This window comes from Trachypithecus francoisi, unplaced genomic scaffold (assembly GCF_009764315.1).
Source record: "Trachypithecus francoisi isolate TF-2019V2 unplaced genomic scaffold, Tfra_2.0 Lachesis_group3, whole genome shotgun sequence".
In the NCBI taxonomy this organism is placed as follows: Eukaryota; Metazoa; Chordata; class Mammalia; order Primates; family Cercopithecidae; genus Trachypithecus; species Trachypithecus francoisi.
In genome coordinates, this window is record NW_022681468.1 from 131,375,782 (window position 1) to 131,394,230 (window position 18,449).

The following is an 18,449-nucleotide window of genomic DNA, read 5'->3' on the forward strand; positions in this document are numbered from 1 at the left end:
AAGATATGTGACTTCCTCAATTGCTTGTATAGATAACATCAGTATCGTCGTAGAGCCTAAGATGGGTGTTTGGAGACATTTTTTAGACAGACTCCATCCGCACTAGAGACTCATGACTCAAGACTTGAGACTCATGACTCAGCCAGTCTTGGGGCCCCCACCCAGAGGCAGACTGAGTGCATGAGGACCATTTTCCACACCCCTATGATTTCATCCCCAAGCAATCAGCAGCACCCATTCCCTAATCCCCTGCACATCAAACTATCCTTGAAAAACCCTAACTTCTGAGCCTTCAGGGAGACTGACTGGGGTAATAACTCTGTCTTGTACATAGCTGGCCTTGTGTTAATTAAACTCTTACTTTACTGCAATAGCATGGTCTTGGTGAACTGGTTTTGTCTATGCAGTGAGTAGGAAGAACCTGTTGGGTAATTACAACAGCTGGAACAGTTATTTAATAGAGTGCTCCCGAACCCTGGGAAGCTTGTAAGCCCCTCCACAAAATGAATCACTAATGGTTGAATTTCAGGCCAGGGGAATGATACTTTGGAGAGGTGAAACTTTCTGGTGCTATTCAAATACTACCATGGAGGCAACCATCTGTTCAGCTTATTTGTAATGTCAGCACAGTATTGTTGTGAAGAAGGCCCAGAGAGAACCACAATTATTTTTGCAGTTTACAATGCACTTTCAGATGCACATTCTCATTTGGCCCACAAACAGCTTTTTCAAGTAGCCATCAAGACCATCTGCCTTTTGCAGATGACAAAACTAGAAGTCAAGATTAAGTTCATTTAGTGATTAAGCCAGAACTCTCAAATCCTGTTTTTCTCCCATCCTGAGATCTAATAGGGAATTCATCCCTAGACTGTCAGAAAACACTAGGGTATGGTCTTTTATGGGAGTGGTCTTTTGGTCAAGCCAAAGGGAAATAAATACCAAGGAGAAGAAACATGGTTATCCATACAATTCTTTTCACCATAAGACTGGAGAGTAAGGCCAGGATTTCTTCATTCCTAAACTTCTCCCTTTCAAGACTTGGGCCCTTTGTGCTGAAGGCCCCATGCCTGGGCTCCACTTCTGACACTTTTCAGAAAATGGAGCAGTTCAGAGAGGCTGCCACCCATGATTCCAGGTACAGGTAGGAAAGAAATGAATGTGGGACTAAATATTTTCCTCCCAAGGAGGCTAACTCTGGAGGTGGGGACCTTCCTACAGGTTGCTGAGATAGGATAGGCCTGAGAATGACTCTTCCAAACACCTAGCACAGTGCCTAGTGCCTAACAGGGATTAATACATAGCTGTCGGATGAAGGGTATAGATAAGGAAACTGAGGCATGTGCCTTCGTGTAGTTCAGTGGCCAGCCCCTGTGTGGACACCAGAGTTCTGGGTTGGAAGGAGTTTCAGGAATTGAGCAGCCTAACTTCCTAACTTTATTTATTGAGATGGAGTCTCTATTGTCCAGGTTCAGAAGCAGAGGTGTGATCTTGGCTCACTGCAACCTCTGCCTCTTGGATTCAAGCCATCCTCAGGCCTCAGCCTCCTGAGTAGCTGGGATTACAAGTGTTTGCCACCATGCCAGGCTAATTTTTGTAGATTTAGTAGAAATGGGGTTTTGCTATGTTGGCCAGACTGGTCTTGACCTCCTGACCTCAAGTGATCCACTCGCCTTGGCCTCCCAAAGTTCTGAGATTACAGGTGTGAGCTACTGCACCTGGCCACTTCCCTTACTTACTGATGAAGAAACTGAAGCTCAGAGTTCAATAGTGACTTGCCCCAGGCCATATGGCTACTTAGTGGCTGAGGTAGCTTTCCTGACTTGAGCCTCCCTGCCACGCTCCCACCATACTCCTTGGCAACAGGATTTCATGATCTATTCATGGCCAACACAAGACCTCATGCCCCACAAGTACCTCCACTGAATTTCCTTAAAATAACTGTTGTGATGAGCTTTAATTTGTTAGAGGTGCCAGGGGTGAGGTTGGGGAAAGGAAATCCTGTTAAACTTGCTAATTGCCTGTTAATTTCAGTCCCCATTCTAGAGAAAGCTGTTTCTGGATGATGGTATGTGCTCTGGAATTGGCAATAATTAGTCAGCTTGGGCCAGAGCCAGACCATCAGGTAGGAAATAATATGTCCAATGACTGAGAAGTAAAAATGCAGTCAGTTTTAAATGATAAGCTGTCTGGAAGCTGTTTATTAAGGGGCTGCCTTTTGCTTCAGCAACCTGGTAGAATACCCAGATTAGCTACACAGCTTTAAATGCCAAATAAAAGCAGTGCTATTACCACCACTAAAAATAATAGCTTTGGTTTATTGAGTACTTACTTTGTACCAAGCAGTCTGCTAAGTGTTATGCATGCATTCCCTTCATTTAATCCTTACCGTGAGCCTGTGAGGGACAGATACTATCCCTCATTTGCCCATGAGGAGAATGGAAGCTCTACAAGGTTAAGTCATGACCTACTTAAGATCATTTAGTTACTAAGTAGCACAGCTGGGACTCACTGTCTGGGGACTCTAAAGTTAGTATGTAAGATCCACCTTTGAAAATCTCATCAGCACTTATAAAGTATGGGGTTCAACTAATATTTTTCCCAGTTGATTACCAGATAGATTTCCTTAAGTTTAGGGGCCAGGTTGTGTGAAAAATAAGTGTCTTTGTATGCCAGAACCATAATCATCCTAGCACAGTGTGAGGCATAGACACAGGAGGGAAGTGTGCCCCCGTTGTCCCACCTCACACCCACTCTGGGCCCGTGCTCACCACGGATGGTTCTAGTGGAACCATCTGGCATCTAAATGATTTCCCTCTCTCTTGGGCCTGTTCACTATTTGATTGTTTGCCAAGCACCTATAGTCGAATTTATAGTCGAATTTAGATGCCATCTGGTATCTAAATGATTTCCCTCTCTCTTGGGCCTGTTCACTATTTGATTGTTTGCCAAGCACCTATAGTCGAATTATTTCACATTAAACCTATCTGTGAAGGGATTCCACTCAATTATCCCCCAAGCTTCTGACTGGCAAATGAAACTAACAAGCAAACCAGTTCTTTGGCATCTGCGGGCCAGGTTTCAGTTGTTCTCAGGCCCCGTGTCTTCCTCATGTGCTGCTTTGGTAGGATGTCCTCCGCCTGCGTTGCCTTCCGTCTCTATCTGCTGGGTGGTGGGAGCCATCTCCTAACACACTCACTGAGTCTGGGCTCATACATTCATTGCACAAACATCGACCACACACCTGGTCTGTACCAGGCCTAGATGTTGAGAATATAGTGATGAACAAGGCACAAGGCTTCATCTCAAAGAGTCATATCTACTTTTGGGGAAGGGGCAGAAGAGAGAACCAATGAGTACAAGACAGCTTGGATACTTGCTGGGCTTGCTGTAAGCAGGGGCAATCCACATGCCTAACTTGGGTGACCAACCATCCTGGTTTGCGTGGAATTGCCCTGATTGAGCACCCAAAGTCCCACAAACCAGAAGATCCCTTAGGCCCAGGCATACCAGGACAGCTGGTCACCCTACACCCAGCCTGAGGAGATGGGGGAGGGATGCTCTGGGTGGGACTCATCCAAGGAGTGGGACTCTCCAGGCAGATAAGACAGAGGAAGGAGGAACCAGGCAGAGGGACAGTGACACGAGAGAGTGGCATGGTTAGAATAGAGGGTCCATGTCAAGGACTGGCAGGACAGGGGGAGCAGCATGGACTCACCAGCGTGGTAGAGGCACGAAGCTTGTTCTTAGTTATGCTGTGGGATGTCTGTTCACTGGAACCTACTTCTAGGAAGAACAGGGACACCCTGGATACCTGAGGCTGGGGAGGTGCTTTACTAGATGAATTTTAGAGATGAAAGAGGGGCATGTTCTGTGGTGCGCACCTGCTGTAGTTCTAGCCATCTTAGCACAGCATGTGCTCCAGAAGTTCTCATTGTTCCTCAAGTTCTCAACTCTAATCTACATGAAAAGTAACCTCAATGCCTTTGAGAAGAAGGGGCCCCAAGGCCAAGCCCACGTCTACCTCAGTGTGGCTGGGAAGGCAGCGCTGGGATGTCAGTGGGCTCTCTCGTTTATGCCACAAATGACAGGCCAGCTTTGGAACTTCTCTGTTTCTCAGTAATCTGTAAAACAGGGATGGCAATATCTTCTTTGCAGAGATGTTGTGAGATCCAAATGAGTGCCTGGTCCAGTGTCAGTGTGTGATGTATATGGAGGGAGAGACTTTCAAGCTGAATCTTATGGTGTGAAAGGTCTTCAGCTGAAGGAAGGAAATGGCCCTTAGCCCAGGATCAGCACACGCGAGAGTCTGGAGCCCAGAAGCATCCTGAGAGCGAGGGGAGCGATGAACATTGCGTGTGGCTGTTGCACAGGACTTTCTTCCCCTCCGGCACCCAACACACCTGTGACAAACAAGTGCTTCCTGACCCTGTGAATACGTAGAATCTTCAGAGCCACCACTGACTCCTTCTCCTCACCCAACATAATCAAACATGCAGCATGACCTGTTGATACTGTCTCCTAAAACTCGCTTGAATACACTTTAAATCATCTCCAGCCCATCCATGGGAGTATCAACACTCTCCTGGCTGCTACCTCCCCCAGGGTTTCCCTGTTTATACCCCCTCCCCGACTACCGTCCTCTTCCAGTGCATTCTACACATTAGCCCAAGTGATCAGTGGACGATGAGAACTGATGCTATTACCCCTGCCGAAGCTGTTACATTCCTATCATTCTTGCGAAACCCAACCACAGAATGACCCTTGGCCTGTAGCGAGGGTGTTGAATGCTATGGTTGCTGCTCATGTTTTAACCTCTTCTTGAGCTGTTTTCTTCCTTCTTTTCCACCCTCCTCTTCTGGTGGCCTTGCTGAGTTCCTGGAACATATCGCACTCCTTCCCCACCCAGAACCACGGCTATAAACCCACTTCCTCCCCTGTTAGCCCAGTTAACTCCTGTTTATCATTCAGGTTTTAGTGTAAATGTCACTTCCTCAATGTGTTCTGGAGCATTCTCAGTCAGCATACTCTATTTGTAAGTGGTTTTAGTTAGTGTCTTTGAATTTGGTGAGAAAGTGTGTTGCGAAGCAGTGTGGCCTGGTGGTAGGAGCGTGGGCCCTGGAGTCAGAGTGTGTGGGCTCCAGGGCCCATGCCCCAGGAGCCCTACCTGGAGCTGACTGGCTGTGTGACCTTGGGCAAGTTGTTTCCCTGCTCTGTGCCTTAGTTTCCCCACCAGTACAAAAGGATAAGAATAGTATCCATCTCAGTGGGTTTCAGTGAGGATTAAATGAATTAATATTGGTAAAGCCCTTATTAGACGATGCCTGGCCCATGGTAGATGCCTTGGAAGCATTTCTGACATAAATAAAAGGAGTTGTCTCCGCGCACTTTGCTCACATCCCAGATGCACCCTCCATCATGTCGCATTTAGTCAGATGTGCTTGTGTCCACCACTTCTTGATCCTAAGGCCCTTTTGAGGGCAGGGACGAATGCTAAGGCATTTTTCTGTATGGTGGTGCCCAGAAAGCTGCCTACCACACAGTGGATTATCACCAAATGGAGTAGGAATGGAATAATGAGGTGAAAATAATGCATGATGCAGAAGATGTGAAATGCCAAGGACAGCCTTGCTATAACCAGATATCAGAGACAGGCCTGCATGCTTGACCCTGTCCACACCTGTGTTAGGACGTTAGGTCAAAAAGATAGACCCAGAGGGTCCAACCTTTCAGGTTTTAATGAACTGTGTTTTTGGAGAGACTCAACAGTATTGGTAGATTCACCCCAGATTTCCATCATTTTCTGAAACAGTTCAGTCCTCAAGAAGAGAGCCCATGTTGGGCATAAATTTAAAAATAGATAATAAACCTCAAGAAGTAATTTGGAACGACTGGGAAAGTCACTTTAAAATGCCCCCTTTAAGTATGGAGGGAATTAAGGTATTTGATTAGCAGACAAATCTCCCAGAGAATAAATTAGAAAATACTCAGTTTTCTTGTTTCGGAAGCACTTTTTACAGAGCTGTGAAATTATCAATACTAAGTAGGAAAAAAGAGTTCTCATTAAAAAAAATTGATTTAGGACAACTTGCTAAGAGATGTTTTTACTCAATGAGCATGGTATTCTTGGAGACAGCTGTGATCTTTAACTTCCTAGATTTACTTAAAAAATACATGGAGAAGTATCTTTCTACTTTGTATCTGTGGTTTATTTTGGGGAATGGAGTGTGAATGCTGGATGGTGATATGGCAAGAGAAACATGGTGAAGGGACAGAGGTTACCCCCTTCTACCCTCACAGCAGCCTCCCCTCCAACCCCACTCACATCACAAAACCTCTGCCAGGAGCAAAATCTTCTTCTACCCTCAGGATCTTAGGAATCACTTTGTAAATTGCAGAGTCAGTGTGCCAATTGCTAACTTAAGTAGTCACTCCCTTCTTGAAGAATTTAAATCTGTAACCTTGAAGAATTTAGTGCATTCTGTACCCATGTCATTTTATGTCCATGGTAGGGAGATACTTTAGCCTGAAAAACACACTGTCTAGAGACTCACCCAGCTATGCTTTTGCTGAGCAAAGGGCTCTGCTAACACATCCTGACTGAGGCTATGAGGCTGGCCAGGTTCTGGGCCTCAGGAATCACCACCCAGTCTGTGCAAGGCTTGGGATGAGAAGTGAATCACTCCAGGAGGCTCAATTAATGGCAGAGCGAGGCCTCAAATACAGGTTTCCTGATGTCTAACCCTGGGCCTTTTCAAAAGCCCCCAAACCCAGGAAGGACTGGTCTTGATCATGAGCTCCTCAAGCTTTTTTGCTTGCTGTAGAAGTTTACTGTAAAACATTACCTCAGAAATACAGGATGTACTTCTCAGGGGATTAGGAGGACATCCAGCGGTCTTGTGGTCTCTGGCTGCCTCCAGGAACACTGCTCAGCGAGGAGGGGTCCCAGCCATGGAGGGCGCTGGTGCCCGGAGCTTTAGAGTGGCTGTGGCTAAGTGACCCATGTGCTTTTCATGGACTGTTTCTTACCCTTATAACAACCTAAGAGCCAGGTATGAATTGTCCATTTGATGGGTGACGCCATAAGACCTAGAGAGATTGGGTCAATTATTGAAGACTCAGGTTTGTCTGACCCCATAGCCCAAAGAACTGTTTTTACCACTCCATACATGTAGACAACCCTGTCTGAAAGCTTGGCTCTGGAGAACACAGCATGAGCTGGAGAGGGTGGTGAGGTCAGTGGAACGTTTCTTCCAGTTCACTTTATTGTGATTATTTTAAAAGAAAATATCTGCAATACATGGACTGTCTCTAAAAACGGCAGAAGAAAGGGCTCCTATTAGGTGTCTCTAGGCTGGAAACTGGGTGACTGGGGACAGGGCTTGGGGGAAGACTTTTTACCATATACCATTTTGTAAGTTTCATGATTTTGTACATGTGACTTCATCAGCTGATTAAAAATAAAGTTAAAATTTAAAAGAAAGATAATGCACGCACTTGCTAAAAAATTTAGTCCATATGAATGAGAATACAGAATATAGTGACTAGTTTCCTCCTGCTTCTGACCCCAGGCTCTCTTTCCCTGCTGCCCCAAGTCAGCTGTTGCTATTGTTCTGGAGACATTACAGGCACATCAAAGCATACATGTGTACATCTCCCTTTTTACATAAGCTGGATGAAGCCATGCATACTGGTTGGCACCTTGCCTTTTGACTTACATGTTGGAGAATATTTTACATGAGTACATACAGTTCTACTTTACTCTATCTATTTAGAGATGGAGTCTCGCTCTGCCAGCCGGGTTGGAGTGCAGTGGCCTGATCTTGGCTCAGTGCAACCTGTCTCCCAGGTTCAAGCAATTCTCCCTGCCTCAGCCTCCTGAGTAGCTGGGGTTACTGTTGCCCACCACCACACCTGGCTAATTTTTATATTTTTAGAAGAGACGGGGTTTTGCCATGTTGGCCTTGCTGGTCTTGAACTCCTGACCTCAGGTGATCTGCCTGCCTCAGTCTCACAAAGTGCTGGGATTACAGGCGTGAGTTATCGTGCCCGGCCAACTTCATTCTTTTAAAAGGCTGCATAGTGTTCTTCTGCATGGATATAGCCTAATTTATTTATCCAGTTACCTGTTGATGGACATTTATGTTTCCAGTCTTTTCCTACTACAGATAACCCAAAAGTGAGTTTTCTCAATGACTTTTCTCATACATGTGTAGGTCAGTCTGGGAGATAAACATTTATAAGTGCAATTACTGTGTCAAAGGACATTTGTGTTTTTAAAAATCTTGGCATCTAATGGACATCTGGTTCTTACCTCAGGGCCATATTATCGTATGTGCTGTTTAAACTTTGAGAGTCATTGTCACTCTGTCCCCTGAAGAGGTTGTACAGTTTCCTTCCCACCACAAGTCATGAGGATATCTGTTTCCTTACAAATGGGAAGAGATTTAGCAAAATGGAGCAAACTTTCTATAGAAGAAAAGTCTTTAGAGGCCCGGTGTATCCCATGGAGGGCTGTAGGGCCTGTAATCACTGTGGCCTCTCCAGAGTATCTGACCATCTCCATGGGAATTGGACATTTCCCCAGTCAATCTGTGGATGCTAATGAACCTCTATTGTGTGTCATACTCTTTACTAAGGGCTGTGGAGGGCTGTGGAGATCACCAGGAACCAAAGTCTCTGGACCTGGCCCTCAGATGCTTGTGATATAACTGGGCAGCTAAGAAATCCTTTGAGAAGAGAACCAAGAGTACAAGGCCATGAGTCCTCAAGTTCTAAATAGGGACTGTCCAATCTTTTGGCTTCTCTGGGCCACACTGGAAGAATTGTCTTGGGCCACACATAAAATACACTAACACTAATGGTAGCTGATGAGCTACAAAAAGAAAATCACAAAAAAATCTCGTAACGTTTCAAGAAAGTTTATGAATTTGTGTTGGGCCGCATTCAAAACTGTCCTGGACCAAGGCCGTCCTGGGCTGAAGGCCGGACAAGCTTGTTCTAAATGACACTTACAGGCTGGGCACAGTGGCTCACACCTGTAATCCCAGCACTTTGGGGAGGCCAAGGTGGGGGCGGATCACTTGAGGTTGGGGATTTGGGACCAACCTGGCCAACATGGTGAAACCTCATCTCTACTAAAAATACAAAAATTAGCCAGGTGTGGTGGCGGGTGCCTGTAATCCCAGCTACTTGAGAGGCTGAGGCAGGAGAATCGCTTGAACCCAGGAAGCAGAGGTTGCAGTGAGCTGAGATTGCGCCACTGCACTCCAGCTTGGGTGACAAAGCGAGACTCTGTTTCAAAAATAAGTAAAATGAATGAATGAATGAATGAATGAATGAAGCTTATGGATAATACATGTCTTAGGAGTTTAGGGAGACAGATCACTTCTAGTTGATGTGGTATTGGGAAGGTTTCTCAGACAAAGCAGAATTTGATGTTAGCTTTGAACAATGGGTAGGATTTTACCAGGCCAAGAGGAAGATGAATGTCACCGGTGGGGAACAGACTCTTAATTTCTAAGGAACCATTAGTTGTGCTGATCACATGCCAGATACCATGCAAGAAATTCACTCATTTGCTCAAGCAACGTGTACTGTGTGCCTTCTATGGGCCAGGCATTGTCTTAGGAGCCTGGGAAACTTAGATTGGAGGCACTTTCATAGTTTTCTGCCTTGTTTTATAGAGAAGCAAACTGAGCCCCACGGAGGTTAAATGACTAGCTAGTGAGTGGTCAAGCTGGGGGGTTAATGGTGATTTTCTGACTCTAATTTTTGTCCTTTTCCTCTCCAACAACTGGAGAGCAAAGGTACAGAAGGAGAAACGTACAAGGCACGTCTGGAAGACAAAATATAGGTCTATGAAAGATGAATTGGGCACCAGACCCAAGGTCTCTTCTAAGTGTCCAAGCCACATACCCTTATAACAAAACAATTCTGTAAGAAAAGATGACATTTCTGTGGTCTGAAATTTCATGCCTCATGCAACCAGTATTTATTTTTTTCCTACAAATTACAATCTGCATTGACATTATTAAGGAAATCAGATGGACCCAGCAGAAAATGAAGAATCCATTGATTATTTTTATTGCAATAGAAGTCCTTTGTAGGCGGACCAGGCAGAGACCCAATTTCATTTGCCTGTAATGTTGTAAACACTGCTAATTGCCTGACTTTAGTAAAATATAGAGACAAAGGAACAATCAAAGGTATTGATTAGAAATTCTATTTGGACAAATTAACTTCACATTTCAGTGGTCTTCATCTTAGCAACACCAGAACTCTGTGCATTAATAAATGACAGTCATAACATTACCTTTCCTATTGTTTGTACAGTTTTTGATAATGTCACTACAGTGCTATTGCACTGATTATTTTCAGGCTGATTACTCTTTCCTGCAGAGGTTGAACTATCAGTAGATTGCCATTCAATTCAATTTAGTAGTTATGACAGTTGGAATAACTACATTGCATCTTAATGTGTGTGTCTCATGCATAAATCACACTGTTTGCTAAGCAATAATGAACAGAGAAGCAGCTAGTAGATTGAAAAGCAGTCCTCAATAGAAGACTGTGTTCTAGGCTGGAAAGTGGAAATTCACTGAACATCTGAAAGTCCAGTGGACCCTGGCTTCAACTCTGGGGCCTAGAGTCCATCAGAATGTGGGCCACATGGTTGGTGCTTAGTACGTTTTTGTTGACATGGCATCCTTTTAATGTTTATAAAAGTTGCCTTAACTCTCTAGTCTGTGGGTATTTTCTCATTCATTCATCTATTCATGCATTGATTCCTGGTGGCTCAGTGTTGTGGGAGTTATGAAGAATCATGCATGGACTTTGCCCACTGAACTATAGTTCTGTAAATGTTACAAAACAAGTGCACAGTAGTTTTAGTAGCTCAAGATGCTGTTGGGAAAGGTGGTATGAGTTCAACTCTTGGCTCTGATACTTACCAACTATATGACCTTGGGCAACTTGCATAACCTCCCTAAGTCCCAATTATCTCCTCTATGAAATGGGGATAAATCATAGTAATATCTGTATTGTTGTTGGAGGATTGAGAGTGAGCTGGCCGGGCGCAGTGACTCACACTTGTAATCCCAGCACTTTGGGGAGGCCAAGATGGGTGGATCACTTGAGTTCAAGACCAGCCTGGCCAACATGGTGAAACCCTATATCTACTAAAAATAAAAAATTAGCCAGATGTGGTGGTATGTGCCTGTGGTCCCAGGTACTCGGGAGACTGAGGCAGGAGAATAGCTTGAACCCAGGTGAGGAGGTTGCAGTGAGGTGAGATCATGCCACTGCATTCCAGCCTGGGTGATGGAGTGAGACTGTCTCAAAAACACACACACACATACACACACACACACACACACGAGAGTGAGTTTGTAAAGTGCCTGGCTCTTATCTCAGGAAATGTGAGCTATTGTTTATTCTGAGAGTTTGCTCATCACTTCCAGCTTGGACCAAGATAGGTGGTGGTAGGGTTATCAGAGATGGCCTCAGGATGGGCCAAGCTTGGGTACCCTGAGCTATGGGGGGAGGTGGGGCCTTGTTGGGGTAGGATCTGAAAGCCAGAGCCTGGGACAGGTGTGCATGGGATGGGTATAGGGTGCAAGTCCCCCTGGCTGGAGAGGAGGGAGGTGAGATGACACTGGGAAGACAGGTACTCATCACAGAGGGACTTGTGGGCACCTGCAGACTGCCATGTGACTCAAATTTTCCCCAATAATGAGGCCAGTTGTCACAGGTGCAGGGGGAAGTGACATGGTAAAAATCAGTGTATTGAGGCCTGGCTGCTCTGGAGATCAAGTCTTTTATCCTATAAATGAAATTCAGTCACTTTTCAGTCAAGCAATTTCTTAAATTAAGGCAAGCAGGAAACACAGGCATTTTCTAACTTTTACATCATCCATCTCTAAGACTCTGTGGGAGCTTCCAGTGGAGGACAGATGAGTGGAGCTGAAAACCAGAGAGCTATCTTCTACAAGGGTAAAAGGAGAAGCGCTACCAATTATTTTCTAACCCTTTCATTTTCCTCTGTTTTGTACCCTTTAAAATGACATGGCAAATATTTTCCCCTAAATGATTAGACTCCAAAATTGCTTTGGCTCATAGAATGTCCATAAGCTCCACCCACACTTCCCATCTCTCAGTGTTTTTCATTTCTGTCCCTAAGAGCCTGATCTGTTGGGGTCAAACTGCTATGCAGGCATTCTGCAAAGCTGGGCTCCAGCCCCGGAACTGCCGGTCTCAGCTCGGCTTCCTCTTTCAATTCTCTCTTCAGCTACAACACAGCTCACGTAGCTTCCCTCAGAAGCGTTTTACCCCATCCAAAGATATATCTTGGCAGAGAAAATCAAGGCAGATTTTGTTTAAAAAGGTAGGAGATAGCAAAGCCGCTTTCTTCCCTGGAAGAAAATCTATATACAGACAACCTGCTAGCTTCATCCTCCAATGCCTGTGGACTATAGTCGAAGGGAAAATATCTTTAAAAGAAAAATGTGACCGCCTATAGAAGCTTGTAGGGGAAAGATCCCACCCAGCTAAGCAAACACGGATGAAATGGGAAGGCAGCTTAACGCCATGGTGGTGCAAGACCGGTTCTGAGACCAGGTTGTTTGATTTGAGTTAGAATGACCCTGATTGTCGTCAGAGGGCAAGGCGTGCCCTGGGTACAGTGCAGTCCAACAGAAACAGGCGAAACTAGCTTTCCTCTGAGCTCGCTACTAAGGGCAGCAACTGAGGAACGTTTGACAGCTTATCGAGCACAGAGGCCCTGTGAGGAATGAGCTCTCTGGCTTGTTTCGCAGGCGGGGAAACAGACTCAGAGGCCAATGGCTTGCCCAGGATGTCCCAGAGCTAGCACCTGGCAGAGTCAGGGCTTCTGGGGGTCCAGCTGCACACCTCATGTTTTTTCTGTGGAACCATGCCACTGTCATTTGGAACGCAGCCAGCAGGGTGAGGTCCACACTGCTAGTGGACTGACCCCATGCCTGAGCTTGGTGTGATGGTCTTAGCTCCATGTGAGTAACTAAACCGCTTTCAGCTTCAGTTTCCCCAGCTGCATGAGGAGGGGACTGACTCCAACTCACACCTTCCCAGAAGGAAGGCATAACTATGGCACACAGGAGAAATCGGGAGGAACCAGACTGCATGGCTTCCTGTGAATTCTGTCCCTTGGAGGATGGTATGTTAAATGTGATATTAGACTAAATGGGACAGAAAAGGAAGCCTGCTAGTCCCATGTGTTTCCCCTGGATATTGCATCAGGCTGTGTCTGAAAAACCTGGCCCGCTTTCTTCTCAACTGGACTTTGGCACCCTGCTGTACCAGAGACCAAGAACCTGGGTGCCAGAGCAGATGGATCGGGGATGGAGGACCAAATCCACTACTTCCGAACTGAAGACTTTGAGCAGATCGCTTGGCTTAGCCAAGACTCGGTATCTTTTTCTGTAAAATGGGGACAAAAAGGACTGCCCTCTCCCCAAGGCTGTTGTGAAGAGTGAGACAGTGCGTGGACTGTGCTAGGCACGTTGCCTGGTGTAAGAACTGTCCCATAAATGATGGTTCACTTTTCTTGCTAATGTGTGTTCAGTACTTATACTGTGTCAGGCACTGCGCTACTCGCTTTCCATTAATTCACTCAATCCTTTTTAATGACAGAATCCAGGTAGAGATCTTCACGTAGTTCCTGGCACATAGGAAATGCTCAGAGCGGTGCCTATTGTTAATGGAATGTCCTGCACAGTTAAGCCTGCCTAAGTCTGGGCCCTGCCCTGAGCTGCTGCTTCCATGGGGACTAATTGCCATGACTTGGGTCATGTAATCTCTCAGTGGCTCCCTTTGTTGCAAATCCATTCATTGCACAAGGCCTGGCTCAGCAAGCCACTTCTTCATGGTTTAGTAGTTTGCTGGTGGAGACAGATGTGTGAGCCAGTGGTTGCAATGCAGTGCTCCAGGAGTGCCTGAGCAGGGGTGAGCAGAAGGGTCGCCGTGGGGAACCAGAGGGGACAATCGCCTTTGTTTTGACGGGATGGTTCAGGGAAGAGCTGATGGAGAGAAGGTAATAGTTGAGTTGGGTGTTGAAAGAATGGGAGTGTGTTGGGCAGAGGCAGGGAAAGGGCATATTCAGGACACTGTAGGACATTGGAGATGGTCTAGAGGCAGATAGTGAAGGGCCTGGGTGGCCAGGTTGTCTAGCTTTTCTCTGGAGGCCTCGGAATATTTTCATAGATCTTGAGCAGGGAAGAAGCTTGATTACCTTTGCCTCTTAGAAGGATCACCAGGATTGTGGTATGGAGGATGGAGGGGAGAGGGCAGCCAGCTTCAGGCCTAGGGTGGGAGCACAGGCCAGACACTGAAGAGGACAGTGGCAATGGAGGGGAGCCAGGGGACACATTTGAGAGACACACAGGAGAAAAGGCCAGGTGGACTTCCTGACCACATGAGGTAGGAGAAGGAGAGAGAAGCCCACAGTGACTTCCCCTGTGGGAAATTCTGACTTGGCCTCTCACAGTGAGGGCTGAGAAGAGGCCACCAGAGGTGGCGTTTGATAACTCACTGGTTTCCTTAGAAAATAGGTGGAGGGATGGTAGCTGGAGATGTGTCCTCTCCTTTCGCCACTGGACAGAGGACCAGAATCCGCAGGGACCTAGAAGGAGTTCCTCAGTGGGATGGGGCAGGTCAGGAGGCTCACTGGCTAGTTGTACCTGCTTCTATGCAGGAGTAGCTTTGAGAAGCCAGGGGTGGCTGGGAGGGTCATGAGTGGAGCAGAATTGTGTGCTGAGAGGAGAGCTGAGGTCTCTGAGGATGTTCAACCTGGGCAGAGAGGCCAGGGAGGGACCACGAAGGTTGTCACCCTCAGCGATCCTGCATACCTCCACGCAGGGACGCTTACTGTGTTGCCAAGGTCAAACTGGATTTGGGCTCAACGTAGGGGAGACCTTGTTTCCTCCTCTACAAAATGCTGATAAATTACCTATATCAAAGACAGTGGAGGGTGGAATGTGAAATTCATGAAAAGCCTCTCTTTTTTTTTCTGAGACAGGGTCTCTCTCTGTTGCCTAGGCTTGAGTGCAGAGGTGCAATCATGGGTCACTGCAGCCTTGACCTTCTGATCCTCCTGCCTCAGCCTCCCTAGTAAGTGGGACCACAGGTGTGTAGCCATCAAGCCCAGCTAAATTTTGTATTTTTTGTGGAGATGGGGTCTCTTTATGTTGCCCAGGCTGGTCTCAAACTTCTGGGCTCAAGTGAATCCTCCTGCTTGGGCCTCCTAAAGTGTTGGGATTACAGGCATGAGCCACAGCTGGCCCATGTAAAGCCTTTTTACTGCCCCCAGCAGAGAGGATGCGCTTTGCAGTGGTGAGATGCCCCTGAAGAAACTGTCCCCTCTTCCACCACCCAAGGGCCCAGTCCCCTGGAAATTTCAGCAAAGTAGGTTTGGTTGCTTGATGATTGATGTAGAAGGGCTTTGGATCAAGTAACTTAGATGTTACCTTCCCACAGTACATCTTTGCTGGGTGAGCACATGTATCTGATGTGGCTGCAATGTGTTTTAGCTGAAAATGAGTCATTAATAAAAAAGGTAGGGAGTTTCCTTAGCCCTGTTTGCTGCAACACAAGATAAAATAAGGAATGCAAAATGGCAATAGTCTGCTGGGAAAACTGGACTGAGTACACCTAGGTTGGGGGTGGTCAAGACTCTTGATCTTAAGCCAGACGCGGTCGCTCACGCCTATAATCCCGGCACTTTGGGAGGCTGAGGCGGGCGGATCATCTAAGGTTGGGAGTTTGAGACCAGCCTGACCAACATGGGGAAACCCCGTCTCTACTAAAAATACAAAAATTAGCCTGTGTGGTCAGGACCTGTAGTTCCAGCTACTCGGGAAGCTGAGGCAGGAGAATTGCTGGAACCTGGGAGGTGTAGTTTGCAGTGAGCTAAGATAGCGTCACTGCACTCCAGCCTGGGCGACAGAGCAAGACTCCGTCTCCACACACACAAAAAAAGACTCTTGACCTTATTGGAGGCAGGTTGGTACACTGGAATGAGTGGGAGATTTGGGATCGGGGAACCTGGGATGGAACCACGTCTTTCTCCCTTCCCAGCTGTGTAACCTTGGACAAGTCACTTAACCTCCAAGACTCACTTTCCTCCTTCATCAAGTGCTGTGTAAAGAATGCGGGAGAGTGATTTAAGCAAAGCCCCCTAGCTGCCTGGCATATAGTAAGTACACAGGTAATTTTAGCCAAATCTATAGCTGAACCAGCTGATGGCAGAAAGATATCAACTGGAGCAGTTTCTTATCCTCCTGCCTCCCTGCTACATCTTCCCATGCTGTCCCCAGACATTTCCCCTGGAGTTCTGTCTGTGGGTTGTCATTTTGTCTGCTTGCCTTTCATCCTCCAAACGTCTTGTTAATCGTACAGGAAGTGGGTGGGTAATGGGCTTCTCTGTTGTTCCACTGGCCTCCCAGTGAGTCTTACTGTTTTGCTTTCCTCACCACGGGGGCTTCTCACACCCTCTAATGACTGTTTTCCTTTCAGAAATGGCATATTTTTAGACAAAAAGCATTTCCTGGGGCTCATCACCAATTCCCTGGCAGATCTCTGACTTCTCAGCAATTTTCCCTGCTTCTCTCTGGTCACATAAAACCCTCCCTGGCAGCATAAGCACAGGAAATGCAGAAACCACAGGGTCCCCAGCAGTCTTCACTGCTCTGAGCCCATACCCAGTGCTGGGGGCCAGGACCTGGGCTGGGCAATCCTTAGTTGAGGCATGAGGTCCCAGCTGCTGCAACAGCAGAGGCTGTTGCTTCTGGCTGCTGTCCTGCCCCTCCCCAGCTGTCCAGCTCACCTCTGTCAGTGTTAGAGGGTAGGGTGGTAGTGTTATCAAAGTTACCAAAACCGTGCCCCTTTCGGAGTCAAGCCCAAGTTCAGATGATTCCCTTCCCCTCTTAGTAACAGCCATAGTCAGACACACCTGGGTTTGAGTCATGGCTTAGCCCTTGGCTAGCTTGAATGCTCTAAGCCTCAGTTTCTTCATTTGTAAAATGGGGGCTATATCAGTAAACCTCACGAGGCCATCGTAAAGATGACATGGAATACAATGGGTGAGTATAATGCTTAGCCCCATGCCTGGCACTTACTTGTTTTTATTTTTTCTGATCTAAATAATTACAATGATTTAATTATAATTTTAAATTTATAAAAATTGTGTTATAATTCTTTAAATTTAATTATGTTTCTTTTCCCTCTCCCATAGGCTGTGAGTCCCTGGAGGGAGGGGCAAATTTTTTTTTTTTTTTTTTTTGAGACAGAGTGTCACTCTGTTGCCCAGGCTGGAGTGCAGTGACAGGATCTTGGCTCACTGCAACCTCCATCTCCCAGGATCAAGTGATTCTCATGCCTCAGCCTCCCGAGTAGTTGGATTACAGGCACATGCCACAACACCTGGTTAACTTCTGTATGTTTTGGTGGAGACTGAGTTTCACCATGTTGGTCAGGCTGGTCTTGACCACCTGGCCTCGTGTGATCCACCTGCCTCAGCCTCCCAAAGTGCGGGCATTACAGATGTAATCCTGCCAAGATCATCATCTTTTTTTTTTTTTTTTTTTTGAGACCAAATCTTGTTCTGTCACCCAGGCTGGAGTGTGATGGCACAATCTTTGCTCACTGTAACCTCTGCCACCCGAGTTCAAGTGATTCTCTTGCCTCAGCCTCCCAAGTAGCTGGGATTACAGCCATATGCCACCATGCCCGACTGCTTTTTTGAATTTTTAGTAGAGATGGGGTTTCACCATGTTGGCCAGGCTGGTCTGGACCTCCTGACCTCAGGTGATCCACTCACCTTGGCCTCCCAAAGTGCTGGGATTACAGGCATGAGCCACCACACTCGGCCTGATCTAAATACCCAGTAAATGTGTAAGGGGCTGAGAAGGGTGAACTAATGCCTTTATGGCCCCAAAGAGCTGGATTCCCTGCCCTCAGGGAACTTCAGTGGGGAGCCCAAGGGTCATTGAGAAGGGTCATTGAGAGGTACGGAAAGGTCATGTGGCTGGACTGGCAGGGCAGTAAGGGTGGTTGTGATTGGGTGAGGAGGGTGGAGGAACTGCAGGTGCCTGCCCTTTCTAAGCCTCTCTACCTAATAAAAACTGAAGAGTCATGCATTTCTATTTGTCTCAATTCATTCATTTGGTTGATTCTGATTTTTGGAGCACTAACTCCAGAAGGTTCTTCTAGGCAAATCTCCATTTACTATTCAGCTCACCCCTAGACCACTGTGAAGTGTGTAGCACTCAGACTGCCTCTTGCTGCTCCTATGACCATAACAGATATGGCTAATGGATTACAGTATTCTGTTGCCCTTAGCCTGATGTCATCTTAAAGTCCTTTTGCATAAAGCAGCCATTCCTGATGGAGTAGAATCCTCACTTGTGTTTAAAGCTACT

At 46.5% G+C, this 18,449-nt stretch overlaps 1 protein-coding gene and 1 long non-coding RNA gene across 4 annotated transcripts in view; one reads left to right on the top strand and one right to left on the bottom strand.

Annotated features, from left to right (window-relative positions):
* LIPC (lipase C, hepatic type) overlaps positions 1-18,449 on the bottom strand; it is a 162,232-nt gene that overhangs the window by 81,560 nt on the left and 62,223 nt on the right. The window lies entirely within an intron of this gene.
* Positions 12,266-13,582, top strand: LOC117070591. The gene is made up of 2 exons (XR_004431974.1): positions 12,266-12,382; positions 13,055-13,582. It is a non-coding gene; the product is annotated as an uncharacterized LOC117070591 (long non-coding RNA).